Raw genomic sequence first — 15,270 nt, 5'->3', positions numbered from 1 at the left:
TGTGCGGGGAGGAACAGCGGGGGGAGGGAATTCCTTTTACGGACTAGGTGGTCTCACACACTATATAGTGTCATGCTTCATCATTTGACCACCTAGACCCACCCAGGTAGGACAGTGCCACCTGGGCGGACTCAACCTCACTGTTAAAGGAACAGGAGGGAGTGCGTAAATAAACTTGTTTCTGGAAAGATTGGGATCCAGCTAATCTACTGAAAAAATTAAAAACACCTAAGCAGACACCTGTGAGGAGTAACAAATTTAATAGTGGTGTCTGACTGGTGTAGTTAAAACGGGGGTTGGGACACCTCTGTGAGGACAAGGACTCACAGGGTCACCTAACTAATAGCCAACATGTTTCTGCCCTCAGAAGTGAGCCAATGAAGGTCTCTGGGCATTCGTCAGGGCCTAGGATCCCTACGTCTCACGTTGGAGGAAATTACTCTATGTGAAAGTCAAAGAGTGTGAAATAAAAGGTCTACCTTACCCAAGGAATTACCTTGAGGCGGCCTATGGGGGATAAACAAACAATTAGAACACTAGTGGCACACGGCACTGCAAAACCAACCAACTGCACACGTGTCAAGGGGATGCATTCATGCACGAAACACATATGTTCATAAAGGCAAAATACATGCGTGGAGTGACCAAGTGGGTATATCTATCTATACAAGTGGACAGTCCTACCACAGCAGGGAATTACAATTCTTACCCTTTTCATAGAGGCTACTAGCCTCTGGTATCCAGGAGGGGGAGTGTCCCCTTATAGTCACACACTAAGGGAAGACAAAAAAAGAGACGGACACAAAGACAAAGTGAGGAAAGGGAGGGAACAGGAGTAGTCAGGATAGATACAGGGGGGCACTAGGAGGGGTGGTTCCCACTAGGAACCCACTATCATTGCTAAAATAAAGAGATACTGCTTAGGAGAAAAAGTAGTAACCCGAAGTGGCTATAGATAATAGTCATAAAAACAGGTAGAAAGTAAGATTAAAATCAATGAGGGAAGGCTTATCTGTGCTGCCTGTGATCCGTGCAGACACTCACTACATCAAAGGGGACGCTCGCCGTGCGCCTATATCGTCCTCTCCTTGGACCGCTTGTGACAAGTGGCTGAGGGAGAACGGTCTATTTATGGCTGTAAGATGTTCCAGGTGCGCCCTGTTCGCGCAGTAATTAGAGTTCAATTGAAGTCAATCACCGCCGCGGGCCTCTTTGCGTTTCTGACCTCGATATGGTTGCCGTAATGGCGGGCGCCCCAGCTGAGCCGGGGCGCCGGCATGAATGCGAGCGAGTGCAAGGGTGGGGCCCGGGCCGGAAGGTTCCGGCCCGAGCGCCACAAGCGGAAGCCTCGCGTTCCCGGTGGCCGCTGGGAAACGTAGTTCCCAGCGGTCCCGTGGCCCTGTGGACCGAAAAAGAGAGGAAAAGGAAGGAGCCAGGAAAGAAAGGGGGGGGGTTGGGTTTGTTAAGGGGGGGGAAGAAGGGGGGGGGTTTGGCGGGGGGGATAAAGAGATGCAAAAGGGGGGAAAAAGAAGGAAAGGAGAAGGAAAGGGAGGGAGGGAGGGAGTGACAACCGAGGGGGGAGGGGGGGGGGGAAAGGGGGGAAAAGGGGGAGGAAAGGGGAGAAGAAAAGGGGAAACAAGAAGAGGGAGAAGAAAGAGAGGGTAAGGGAGGGGGTGACAACCGCAAGGGAAAAGAGGGGGCGGGGGCAGGAGAGAGTGAAGGGGAGTGGAAAGGGGAGCAGAGAGAAAGGAAAGAAGGTGAAAATGATGAAAAGAGAGCGAGAAGAAAAGATCAGGAAAGTGGAGTAGGGGTAGAGGTAAAAGATAATGATGAAGAGGACAAAAGAAAAGAAAAACAAAAGGGCAAGATAAAGGGAGTGTGGGGAAAAGAGACAAGGTGGGGGGTAGGACAAACAGGGTGAAAGAGAAGAGCAAAGGAACAGAGGGGTCAAAGGGAAAGGAAACCGTGAAGGGATGGGGGGGGGGGGGGGGAACGGGGCATATGGGAGAGGAGCAGGGAAGCAAGGGCAGAGGCGGACGGATTGGAGGACTCATGGATTAGTAGAAGAACTCATTTATTGAGTGTGAACCAGGGGATCTCGTCATTAAGACCATCGGTGTCCGTGTGTAATCTCCAGACCCAACGTTGTTCGGTCTGGAGCAGTCTCTGTGTCATATTGGAGGTCGATGGAGGTAATTGCTCTATGACCGTCCAGTTTAAGTCATCTGCAGAATGTTTTTTCAAAAGGAAGTGGTTAGTCAATTTAGTAGCCTCTCATTTACAACGGATCGTACTCCTATGTTCACAGATTCTTGTGGCGACCTTTCTTGAGGTCATTCCCACGTATTTGAGGTAACAGGGGGCATCTGATCAAATAGATCACGTTTTTGCTGTTACAGTTGGTTAGGGATCTTTGAGCCCATGGAGTCTTAAGGTCTAGGTCTATTGTTGTTGATTTTTGAGTAAAACAACAGACACTACAGTTGCCACATGGGTAGTGTCCTCTTGGTGGTGGAAGACCCCATAATGTGGTTTGTGTAGTGAGGGAATTGTTTTTTTCTTTGGGTCTTGTGTGGACAACCATGTCCCGTATGTTTGAGGCTCTTTTAAACACATGTAGTGGCTGCTGAAAAGGTAAACCCCCAGATATAAGGATTTTCCACTCCTCTTTAATGATTTTCTGAATCTTATTGGATAATGGGTTAAAAGTAGTTACACACACTATTTGTTCAGTGTCTGACGTCCTAGTGCGTGGTTGCAAAAGTTGATCCCTGTTATTATTGCACGCTCTTTTGTATGCTCTCTTCACCAGATGTGTAGGATAGTCCTTGGTTTGTAGCTTAATAGCCAATTTATCAGCGTGTTTACGGTAGTCTATGAGGGTGGAACAATTCCGTCGCAGATGTAAAAATTGACCTACAGGGAGATTCTCCCTCAGGGACCTTGGGTGGAAACTCTGAAATTGGAGCAGGTTGTTCCGGTCTGTGGGTTTATAATAGATCTCTGTGGCCAGTGCCCCATTGCTTTCATAGATTGATAAATCAAGAAATGCTAGTTGGTTGTCACCTATGGTCATGGTGAAGTTCAGGAAAGGGTTCGCTGCATTCAACCAATTTGCAAAATTCATAGCCTCATCTCTAGTTCCTGTCCAGACCAATAGAATATCATCTATATATCGTTTCCAGAGTTTAATCTGCTGGAAGAACGGGTTGTCATCATGATTGAGTGATCAACATAAAGGCATGCCAGGCTAGGTGCGAAAGTGCTGCCCATAGATGTACCCTGTATTTGCAAGAAAAAGTTATCCTCAAACTTGAAATAGTTCCTTGTGAGAGCCAAATGTGCAAGGTCCAGTATGAAGTCAGGGGGCGTACGTGACTCTCCTCTATTGGCTTCCAAGAGGTCGCTAATGACCTGCAGAGTGGCCTCCTGGGGAATGTTGGTGTACAGGGATTCCACATCCAGGGTGATCAACAATTCTCTAGTTGTGTCAAAGGACACAGAGTCTAATAAGACTAACACATCCGTAGTATCTTTTAGGTAAGTTGGAATTCTTATGACCAGTGGCTGAAGGAAGAAATCCACGAATTGAGAAAGGGGTTCTAAAACCGATCCGATACCGGATACTATAGGTCTACCTGGAGGGGGGATTTTCCCTTTATGCACTTTAGGAAGAATATAAAAATAGGGAATCCTAGGGTTAGCCTGTATCAGGAAGTCTGCCTCATGTCGAGTAATCCAGTCGTTCTCCATGCCTTTCATCACAAAAAAGGAAATCTCGTGTTGAATATCAGGTGTGGGGTCTCGAGATAAGCGTTTCTAATTATGGGTATTACCCAGTAGACGTTCGCACTCATCTCTATACATTTTAAGTGGAGAAATTACCGTTGCTCCCCCTTTGTCTGCTGGTTTAATGATTATCGTGGGGTCAGATGTTAGACCTTTCAGAGCTGAAAGCTCGGCCATACTCATATTATGGTATGTTTTGTTGGTGGTCCCGGTAAGTGCGTTGACCTTTAAGGATACTGATTTCTCAAAAGCCAGGACCTCGGAGGGCATCTGTCCAGTGGTTGGGCAGAAAGTGGACTTGGGGCGTAGACCAGTGTTTTGTTCAGAAGCCTCGAAATGTTTACCCAAAAAGAACATTTTCAAGCAAATTTTACGGAACAAACCCGCTAGTTCTGTTCGGGTTTTAAATAAGTCAATTTTGGGCGTGGGCACAAAGTTTAAGCCCTTGTTTAGTGCCTTAGTTTCAAGTTCACTCAGAGCACGGTTGCTCAGATTGATAATGTTATCTGTTTGATTATCCATCAGGCTAGTTATAGTGTTTTGCTTGTCCCTGGGCGGGGTTCCCTTTGTGCAGTATTCTCTGGGGTGTCCTCTCTTGGCCTCCAGTGTACCTCTTTCCTTTTTCCCTTTCCCCTCCCGTTGCCTCTGTCTAAAAAAGGCTGCGGTGGCTCAGGAAATGACCATTGTGCAGGGTGCTGGAAAAAGGGCGCCTGGTACTGAGGTAGGAGTCCATATTGGGAAGGCCAACCCCATTGTTGATTATGGTATGGGGGGCATGGGGGTAGCATTGGTGGATGATTCCACCTTCCCCGGCGTTGCCCACGTCGTCCACGACGTTGCCGCATGTTATCTGATGATGTACTGTCATTATCTGAACTGGTATTCCCACCAGATGAAGTGTCGGATATGTTGTTAATTTTTGCTACATAATCGGATTTGGTGTAAGGGTATATTTTCTCGTGGGAGAACCGATCGAGATCTTTTTGGAATTTAGAGATCTTTCGCTGAGTGAGATATTCTTTATGCTCGTTCATATTTTTGTTTACCTCCTCTAGTTTCTTTTTGAAGGAGAGAATGCTCAGCCCTGATTTTAGGTTATTCTCACTCGTTTTGATCTGAATTAGAAGTGCCTCGGATAACCTTGTCGCTGTTTTTATGATAAGGATGAGCCAATCTCTGGTACACTTCCATGCTATCAAAGACCAATCCTTTCTAAATTCTAGATCTTCAAGGAATATGCGTGGGGCATTGGTGACCAACAGTCCATTGGGTGCTGTATTGCTACGGAGGTATTCAGTTAGAACGGCCCCGTGGAGAATAGTTTTGACATGAGATCGTTTTAGTTCTACTAGTGTGTCCCAGTCGCTCAACTGGGACAAACTCTTGGAGAGGGTTGTATCACCAAGAAGTGAGGGGGCCAACAAAATGGCTGTCAGATCCTCATCATTGAAGGAGAGTCCTTCCGCCATAATGGACGATATAGGCGCACGGCGAGCGTCCCCTTTGATGTAGTGAGTGGCTGCACGGATCACAGGCAGCACAGATAAGCCTTCCCTCATTGATTTTAATCTTACTTTCTACCTGTTTTTATGACTATTATCTATAGCCACTTCGGGTTACTACTTTTTCTCCGAAGCAGTATCACTTTATTTTAGCAATGATAGTGGGTTCCTAGTGGGAACCACCCCCCCTAGTGCCCAACTGTATCTATCCTGACTACTCCTGTTCCCTCCCTTTCCTCACTTTGTCTTTGTGTCCGTCTCCTTTTTTGTCTTCCCTTAGTGTGTGACTATAAGGGGACACTCCCCCTCCTGGATACCAGAGGCTAGTAGCCTCTATGAAAAGGGTAAGAATTGTAATTCCCTGCTGTGGTAGGACTGTCCACTTGTATAGATAGATATACCCACTTGGTCACTCCACGCATGTATTTTGCCTTTATGAACATATGTGTTTCGTGCATGAATGCATCCCCTTGACACGTGTGCAGTTGGTTGGTTTTGCAGTGCCGTGTGCCACTAGTGTTCTAATTGTTTGTTTATCCCCCATAGGCCGCCTCAAGGTAATTCCTTGGGTAAGGTAGACCTTTTATTTCACACTCTTTGACTTTCACATAGAGTAATTTCCTCCAACGTGAGACGTAGGGATCCTAGGCCCTGACGAATGCCCCGAGACCTTCATTGGCTCACTTCTGAGGGCAGAAACATGTTGGCTATTAGTTAGGTGACCCTGTGAGTCCTTGTCCTCACAGAGGCGTCCCAACCCCCGTTTTAACTACACCAGTCAGACACCACTATTAAATATGTTACTCCTCACAGGTGTCTGCTTAGGTGTTTTTAATTTTTTCAGTAGATTAGCTGGATCCCGATCTTTCCAGAAACAAGTTTATTTACGCACTCCCTCCTGTTCCTTTAACAGTGAGGTTGAGTCCGCCCAGGTGGCACTGTCCTACCTGGGTGGGTCTAGGTGGTCAAATGATGAAGCATGACACTATATAGTGTGTGAGACCACCTAGTCCGTAAAAGGAATTCCCTCCGCTGCTGTTCCTCCCCGCACATGCACTCTGCAGTTACCTACTGACATTTCACTGACATTACCTTTCCAAATAGGAACACATACAACCCAGGGCTACGCTGATATCCGCGACGCCCTCTTTTAGAGAACCCCGTACATTCTTGTGTATTTTGAGTTATAGGGAGCTAAGTACGGCGTGTTCCTCCACATTTGTCCCCCCTTCTCCCTCCTCCTCTCTCCATGTGTAATGTCCATTCTACAGACTACACATGCTTACAAGATATAATGGACAAGGAATATAGGGGAGATCATTAGTATAAGGCAATGGAATACCCTCTGGCAGGACACACCTAACTACTGTCATAGCATGGCAGGTAGAGAGGCCTTTACAAGGTCATGTATGACTGGTATATAATCCCGTCAAACTGAGCAAATGCTTCCTGCACACAAGTGCAATGAGTTTGAAAAGTTGTAGTTTCCTATGAGATTTCAGAAAATAACTGGTGTGACTGATTAAACCATTTTAGGCTGAGATCCTAGCTGTAATAGATGATCTTGGGGGTAGCCCATACTAACTAATAGTTCCACTGTATTCTAGGCCTTCACTCTTAAAGACTGTAATATCAAACTAAATCCAATGGAACAGTGATGTGTAGATGTCTGGTAGCAGCCAAAAAGAATTAGGCAGCCAACTGGAAAAAGAAAGAACCTCCACCAATGCTTTGTGGTATCTTCGTTTATGAACTGGTGGTGGAGAGGCTAGGCAATACCCTTATGGAATCATACAAAGACTTTGAAGTGATTTAGTGTCCTTTGCTTGATTTTCTGTTGCAAGGTATCCCTAGAACTCATTGTCCCACACGGCCCAGAAACTGGACTCTGTTTCAGTAATAAGGGATACTGATAAGAGACACGTTGGAGAACTGTGTTGAGGCTGTCTCTTAAATGACTCTAAAAACAAGAGCTGATTCTTCCTTCAATGTTTGCTAGGACAACAATATGAGAACACGCTGACACTAGTTGTGATGACTCCAAGGGCTTGATTACAATCTTGGTGGAGGGGATTACTATATCTCGCCCGACGTTCCATGATATCCTATGGAACTTATGCAGACGGGATATCCGTTGCATTTGTGACGGAGTAATCCGCCTCCGCCAAGGCCGTAATCAGACCCTAAGTCTTTGAGTTAGATCGCTGATCCCTTCCAGGTTGTTGTGGAGTGGTAAATGGGCAGGCTTTGTTGAGAGTTGAAATAATAAGAAAACTGTAGAAGTGTGTTGTGCTAGTTTTGATATTTGAGAAGATATACTGTAGAATGGAAACTATTACCTTACAGACTTGTCCCCACTTCACTTGAATAAATATGAAATGGTTAAAAATACTTAGAAGCACACTAAAACATAGTTGAAATTGAGTTATGGTTTTGAAGTAAACTGGAACAAATCACTGAAATTCACAGATAATAGTTAGGATCCCAATCCATAACTCTTGTAACAGACTTGCGAGGCCTAACTCGGACACAAAATACAAAGTTTATGATCTCAAAATATTTTTACCAATATGTCACAACATGATATGAAGTCTCATCTGTAAGATAATTTGCAATGTAATTGCATCTGTCATATCAAAGGTGAGGTCAGGAGCATTGCATCTGGTGTGCATGTAATGGTTTGCATGTCTGCTTTGTAATGTATGGATTGTGGTCCAAACCATAACTTGCAAATTTCTGCAGACTACAGCTACACTTTAATTTTACTATTTTAGTGACTATAACACACACCCACAAACACACATATACAAACTGATTACAATTACACAGTGGCAGTCGCCATTGCGTAGTCATAGTTAGGACAGAATTTTCCATTGGAAAAGCAATTTCTTTTTCGCTAATAAGTTTGACAGCGTTTGACAAACCTGCACAAAACTTAAAAAAAAAGTTTATCTAGCTCGGACCATTCAGGAAAGGTTTTGTACCAAGTGGGGGAACAAGAAGAAGAGTAGGGATTCCAAACATGGGATTTCCCATGTCAACTCCCAATATAGACAAACATGCTGAAGGGAATTACACCACATTTGGCCAAAGTTAGAACAGTACTCAGAAAAATAAGTTCAGCAGTTTTCAACAAATAAGTATTTAAAGGTGGGCTTGGGTCTACTATGAAGGGGTGAGAAATTTAGGTATATGTATTGCTGCACCGATATGCTCTGACTGGTCAGTTTAAAGGCAACTAGTCAATGCTGATTGGCTGCCACAACATAAACAATATGTTGTGGCAGCCATTACAAGGCTCAGGGACATGGTCCCTGCGCCCAGAAACTGAATACATTTATAATTAGGTAGTGTGAGCACACCTGACCAATGGGGCCATTTTGGGAGGGCCCCAGTCCCCCACCCCCCATGATGTGTAGGCCAGCAACATACTGTGGCAGCCAAACAGGACCCAAGGCACTGTCCTTTTGAACTGTATTGCACTGAAAGCCTACTTTTGACAGTCAAAAATAAAACATATATGAAGGGTGGTAACAGATTTTAGTTACAATGTAAATCTTACATTGGTGGCATTGTACTCATTTTAGGAATTCTGATTAGTTCTCAAGTGAAATTACCCTCTGCAAAATGCTGATTCTAAGCTGGGATTTAAAGAACTATGGTGGTCATTCTGACCCTGGCGGTCTTTGACCGCCAGGGCGGAGGACCGCGGGAGCACCGCCGACAGGCCGGCGGTGCTCCAATGGGGATTCCGACCGCGGCGGTAAAGCCGCGGTCGGACCGGCACCACTGGCGGGCTCCCGCCAGTGTACCGCCGCCCCATTGAATCCTCCACGGCGGCGCAGCTTGCTGCACCGCCGCGGGGATTCCGACCCCCCCTACCGCCATCCAGATCCCGGCGGTCCGACCGCCGGGATCCGGATGGCGGTAGGAGGGGTCGCGGGGCCCCTGGGGGCCCCTGCAGTGCCCATGCCACTGGCATGGGCATTGCAGGGGCCCCCGTAAGAGGGCCCCTACATGTATTTCACTGTCTGCTGCGCAGACAGTGAAATACGCGACGGGTGCAACTGCACCCGTCGCACAGCTTCCACTCCGCCGGCTCGATTCCGAGCCGGCTTCATCGTGGAAGCCTCTTTCCCGCTGGGCTGGCGGGCGGTCTGAAGGCGACCGCCCGCCAGCCCAGCGGGAAAGTCAGAATTACCGCCGCGGTCTTTCGACCGCGGAACGGTAATCTGACGGCGGGACTTTGGCGGGCGGCCTCCGCCGCCCGCCAAGGTCAGAATGAGGGCCTATGTTTGAGAGAAAACTGTTTTCTCTCATGATTTTCTCAGAGAGGTTATGGAAGGTGCCCCAGAAGATAAAAGGAGAACACATTATCTATGAGTTCACACTATATTCTGAGTAAATCATGTACTTTAAATGGCAGCATCCTGTCATACGATTCCCTAGGGTTCTACAGCAGCTTCCCCCAGTGTTCTAATGAACAACTAGAGCACTAGCATTCTGTATTTATGCAAGGGAGTAGCTTAGTCAGGTGAGATTGAGGGGGATTTGATCTCAAATTTCCCAACTAATAAAGCAGCGGGCTGCAGGGTGGAGGGGTGAGATGTCAAAAGTTCTGGATAGACTGTTTCAGTGAGGAACAGTATCAGTACTGATTTGCATTAGGTGGGCTTCGGTCTAGAGTGGCGCACTGAGCAAAAAATGATTGGTTGGAATTTTACCCTGAGAGACTGCTACTGGTTAGACGATTTGCAAGCATTCATCCCACCACCTTCTGGGTGTTTCATTGCCAGTAGTATGCCTGGAAACCTGAGATTGGTACAGCTTTCCAAGCTTACTACCGCCAATGTCTAATGTAAATTTGCCCCAATTACAAGAGTACTTCTATGGGTACACATTTACTACCTTTTTGGTAAACTGTTCACTATATATATTTAGGGTCCTTATCCCAAAAAAATGAGCAACTTAAGACATCTGAGTGAAATGAGAACAGGAATAAAAACCAACATAGACATAGTAGACCTGATTCAGGGCCCACAGACCCAAATACCAAACCAAGAATGCATTTGAGGGGTGTCACAGTCCACTCACTCTTGCTGAAGCTACACCCCCTGCCCATCCCACCTGGGCCTGGTAGTTTTCCCTGGGAACTCATGACTGCGGTCATGTGCAGAACAACAGCCTGGAGTCCCTGCCTTGCGATTATTTATTTTAAAATGTGTATTCGCTGCATGCACCATTCATTATCGCTGATACAAGAAACCTTGATGGTAGAGGTGTCAAACTGGTGCAAGAGTGCTGGACTCCAAGTTTCTAATCCTCACTTCTTACAAATCATTTTGTCAAATGACTGATGGATCCATGTACTAAGCCCAAGACGCAAACAGAAGAGGGCAAGCAGACATTCTAATAAGGCGAGCCGAGCCAGAGGCAAGTCATTGGTCTGGGTTTGGCTCACAGAGTCTGTGCATGACCTGCGCCATTAAAGTGTTCTGCATGTATATTGTGCATCATAATGTAAAATACAGTACAATCTATTCAAAATTTAAAAAAAGTGTATTTCTGTAAATGCAGAAGTGTTTCACCTTAGTACACCAGATGATATCATTGCACAGATGGACATTTATTAAAAGTGATTATTTTTTTAAACATTAATGGCTCTCCCCCGACAATTCCATTAGCGAACTAAGAGGCAAGTCAGTACTCATGTAAACCATGAACGTGGCCTAGATTCTTATAATAGATGGAGCAACATCCCTGTCTATTAAATATAAGAGGTGCTTGTAGGGTGCACATCCTGAACTCAAGTATTTAAATGTGCGCTTGTTGGACCTGACCCTCTCTGCAGGGTCACCCCTAAACATTTTCCCTTTAACCCTCCGGTTTTCTGGATGCATTTTTGTTGGCTTTAAGACACTGTATACCATTGCTAACCAGTGCTAAAGTGCTTGTGCTCACTCCTTAAAACATGGTAAAAGTAGACTACACCTGATTGGCACATTTAATTTACTTATAGGTCCCTAGTAACGTGGTAGATCATGTACATCATGTACCCAGACCCTGTAAATTAAATTCTGCTAGTGGGCCTGTAGCACTTATTGTGCCACCCACTTAAGTAGCCTTTTAAAACATGTCTCAGGACTGCCATTACAGCCTGTGGGCAGCTTTAAACTTCCAATTTGAATCGGCAAAATAACCCTTTTGTCAAGCCTAAAACTCCCTTTTTAATACATATAAGCCACCCCTAGGTTAGGCCCTAACCAGCTCATAGGGCACTGTGCATTGTATTTAAAAAGATGAGCATGTTCTTTTATGCTTTACATGATGTAGTAGTGAAAAACTCACTTGTTCGTTTTTCAGACTGCAAGGCCTATCTTTACCATAGGATAACATTGGGTTACCTTAAATAAGTGATAACTTTTGTTTGGGTGCGGATCGACATATCATGTTTGGTGTCAAAAGAATTGTAATTTGGAATCCTCTTTAATGGTAAAGTTGGACTTATTTAAAGTCACAATTTTGAAAGTGTCACTTTTAGAAAGTTGACAATTTCTTGTCCTAACCATTTGGTGCCTCAAGTCTATTTCCGGGGTCAGAGGGCTTGGTGTAGTTGGCTGACCTACCAGACAGTCGCACAAAAGGGGGACTGGGTGATGGCAGGTTGGGCCTTCCTGCCAGTATGGGAGGGGTGGAGCTGTACATAGCCCTACTTACACTTCAAAGAAGGTGCCTCAGCACACATACAAGGAACTTCACACTAACCTTTTGTGCCCCAGACATTCTGGGTCTAGGGCAGGGAAGAAGGGAATTCCAAAATCATCTGTGAGGGGAAAACTATAGAAATGTCTTCTACTAATATGGCACCATGTATAAAATTAGGACCTTCAAACCAACTTTTCAGTACACTCCTAGACCTGGAAAAGACTACAGAAGAACTGCCTTGTACTTCAGAGGACTGCCCAGCTACTTGATGCCTGCCTTGTTTCTCACGGGACTACCCTGCTGTTACCAGAGGACTGCCCTGTAGCATGAGGCCTACCTTCTTCTTCAGAGAACTGCTCTGCTGCTTGAGGCCCGTCTTGTCCTTCAGAGGACTTTCCTACTGCTTGAGACCTGCCTTGCTGCTTGCAGTAGAGAGCACCCTCTCCTTGACCCCAGGACTACCAGAATGACTGCAAGGGTCATTTAACTGACCTCCTGTTCTGAGTTGCGGGGACTCAACAAGCTCCAGAGGTCTCCCTGCACTACCCAGCAGATTTGCTGCAACTGGACCTGCCTGGACTTGCAACTGTATCTGCACGAGCCCTGCTGGTCTCTGCTGGAGTAAGTTCCTGCTCCCCAGAAGGTGCTTCCCTGGGTCCTGGACCATTGGCTGGCATCAGTAGAGCTCCTCATGTGAACTCCTGATGTTTTTAACTCTGCACGCCAGACTTTCAGAAAGTAACTTTTTCAATGGGTTTAACCTGGTCGTTGTACCCGGCCTGGACTCCATTGCATTAGCCTGAACCTGTGACTTTGTCCCGGACTAGCGTGACTAGACCGTTTTTACTTAATCCTTCAAAATTGTATATATCCAGTTCTACTGATTGGTTTTTTGTTGTTTTGGTCTCATTTTATTTATTAAATTGTATACTATTATTCTAAATTGCCGTGGGATCTTTCTTGTGTCGTGTTTGTATTTTATTACTGTTTGTGTGGTGCATAACACTTTACACATTGCCTCTAAGGTACCCCGACAACTTTTGTGCCAAACTACCAGAGAGTTAAGTACAGGTTAATTTAGTGACTTTTGTGATTCACCCTGATGAGTTGTGGTTATTGCTTGAGAAGGGTGTTCACCCCTTAATCAAAAACCCAATTTTTCACAGCGCTCATATGTGACAATAAAGAAAAACGAGGGTCTGTGAAAACATATGTGCCTAGGATCCCACAATTTGTACAAGCAGGGACGCTAGTACTGATCTGGTTTCACATTTAGAAATTCAGCCACTAGACAGGTCTCTCTGTCTCTTTCTTGTTTACATTGAAGGTTACTGTTTTGTCTTTCATTCTTGGCTCAGGATGGGAAGAAACCGACATGGAAATAGTAATCACAATTCAGGGCCCGAGGCCCAAATGCCAGGCCAAGATTGTATTACTTTGGGGGGGTGGGGAGGGTCACACATCAAAAACTCCCCCCACTCTTACATCCCTGTATTTATGGCACATGTGGCACTGCCAATTCTGGCAGGAGACTTACAATTTATTAAGCCACAAATGGCTGTATTTTGGCTGTCTCCAGCATGAATTTTGCCTCGCCTTCAATAGAAGTCAATAGGGGAAATGTATTCACCAATAATTTTTTTTTAATTTCTCTTTTACCTCTTCCAAAATATTGGCATGTATGCACCTAAACAATACCTTGATAAAATCAAAACTGTAAAACTGAACGCATTTCCTCTAGAAATGAAGAGAATGAGGGTGTTAATTTTGTCATAGAAAGTATGGTCTGTGCAACAGAAAGCTAAAATAAGGACACATTTTCTATGGGTTCTCAAATATCTTCATCATCCCTGTTAGTAAAACCTTCTGAAATAGAGAGAAAATATTCTGAAAAGCAGAGACAAAACATATATGTCCAACACCAATAGAAGTCTGTCAGATAACTCCAGAGTGATCAACTGCAGATTCACCACAGTGTTTTAATAAACAACTAGATCGCTAAAATGTTGCATTTATGACAAAAGTGTGGCATGCCTGAATACCATTTTGATGCAATCGGCAGTCGAGCCTAGGCAGCGAATGCCCTGTCTCTGCGAGATATGCTGTGTTCAATATAGAGGCTTAAGCCACGCTGATCCTTGCCATTCAATCTTTGTTGCGCATGTGTTAAATGCTTCAATTTTATTGGTGCATTGTACTAAATGTCCCTGTTTTGTGCACTAAGTTCCCGCCCAGGGAGCATTCACTAAGAGAACATTTTTGTTGGCTATCACACTAGGTCACACTTCCTCCAGCGTGTGATGGTCCAGCCACCCTCCTCCCATCTGGTTTCAGTTTTCCCTTTAATCTGAGCCACGATCCTATCTCCTCGTGGCTCAACGCCCTGCCTCATGTCGAATTCTTTTTTTTTTTTTACTATTTTGCCTTGTTTTCGTTTTGTGTCTCTCCTTCGTGCTCATGGTGGTTGTGGCACTTTGAATTGGCTTGCTTATGTCATGGCACCTCTTATCCCGAGCAGAGTTCCCTGCCCGCATCGTGCAGCCGCTGCCAGGCTGGGTGATGCAGCGTCAAGCTCTTTGCTGCTAGATGGGACCGCAGGGAATCGGCTCCTATAGAGGCAGTTTCATTTTGTTTATCTTTTGTCTGGTCTATATGTTTTTTTTTTATTATTAGTACCGAATTTAAGTTGCATAAGGGGAAGGGGAAAACATTACAGTAAGAGAAAAAACACAGAGATGCAGCGTGCTAAATATTATATTCTTTCTTTAATTTTGTAGTCTGCTATCGGTTTCGCCTGAGGCCACATTTTGATTAGAAAGTAAAGTAGCTCAAGCGGTCAATAATTAACTGTCATGCAAGTCATATTTTTGTTTTAATTCGACACCTGGTAAAGAGCTTTCTCTTTTCACTGAATCCCGATGCTTGTAAATGTTCCTACTTTCCATTTCCGCAAACTGCCTTTCCCAGAGTAAGTTTTAATGAAAAAGATTGGAAATGCGTTAATACTTCCTTAAGGGCACCTGGTGTAGATTGTGCTTAAGAAATTTACATGCACCCTCAAATAATTTACTTAGCCGACAAAAGTGCAGAAGTGCCTCTAGATTGTGCATGTGCAAATTATGCACACAGACATTTGATACAGACGTTCGCCATACCAGCGTTATGTATTGATTTAATCATGCAAAACAGGTCAAGTCCGCAATCTAGAAGTGGGCGAGCCAACAAATTAACAGGGAGAGTCGAGCCAAGGGTCTAGCGGGGGCTGTGCACTAGC

At 45.1% G+C, this 15,270-nt stretch overlaps 1 protein-coding gene across 1 annotated transcript in view; it reads right to left on the bottom strand.

Moving 5' to 3' along the window:
* Nucleotides 1-15,270, bottom strand: part of MAP3K9 (mitogen-activated protein kinase kinase kinase 9) — a 264,229-nt gene that overhangs the window by 78,146 nt on the left and 170,813 nt on the right. The gene's annotated exons all lie outside the window — the stretch shown is intronic.

The sequence above is a fragment of the Pleurodeles waltl genome, chromosome 9, assembly GCF_031143425.1.
Source record: "Pleurodeles waltl isolate 20211129_DDA chromosome 9, aPleWal1.hap1.20221129, whole genome shotgun sequence".
Lineage (NCBI taxonomy): Eukaryota > Metazoa > Chordata > Amphibia > Caudata > Salamandridae > Pleurodeles > Pleurodeles waltl.
Note: the sequence above shows the minus strand (reverse complement) of the source record. Positions and strands in the feature narration are given on the sequence as shown.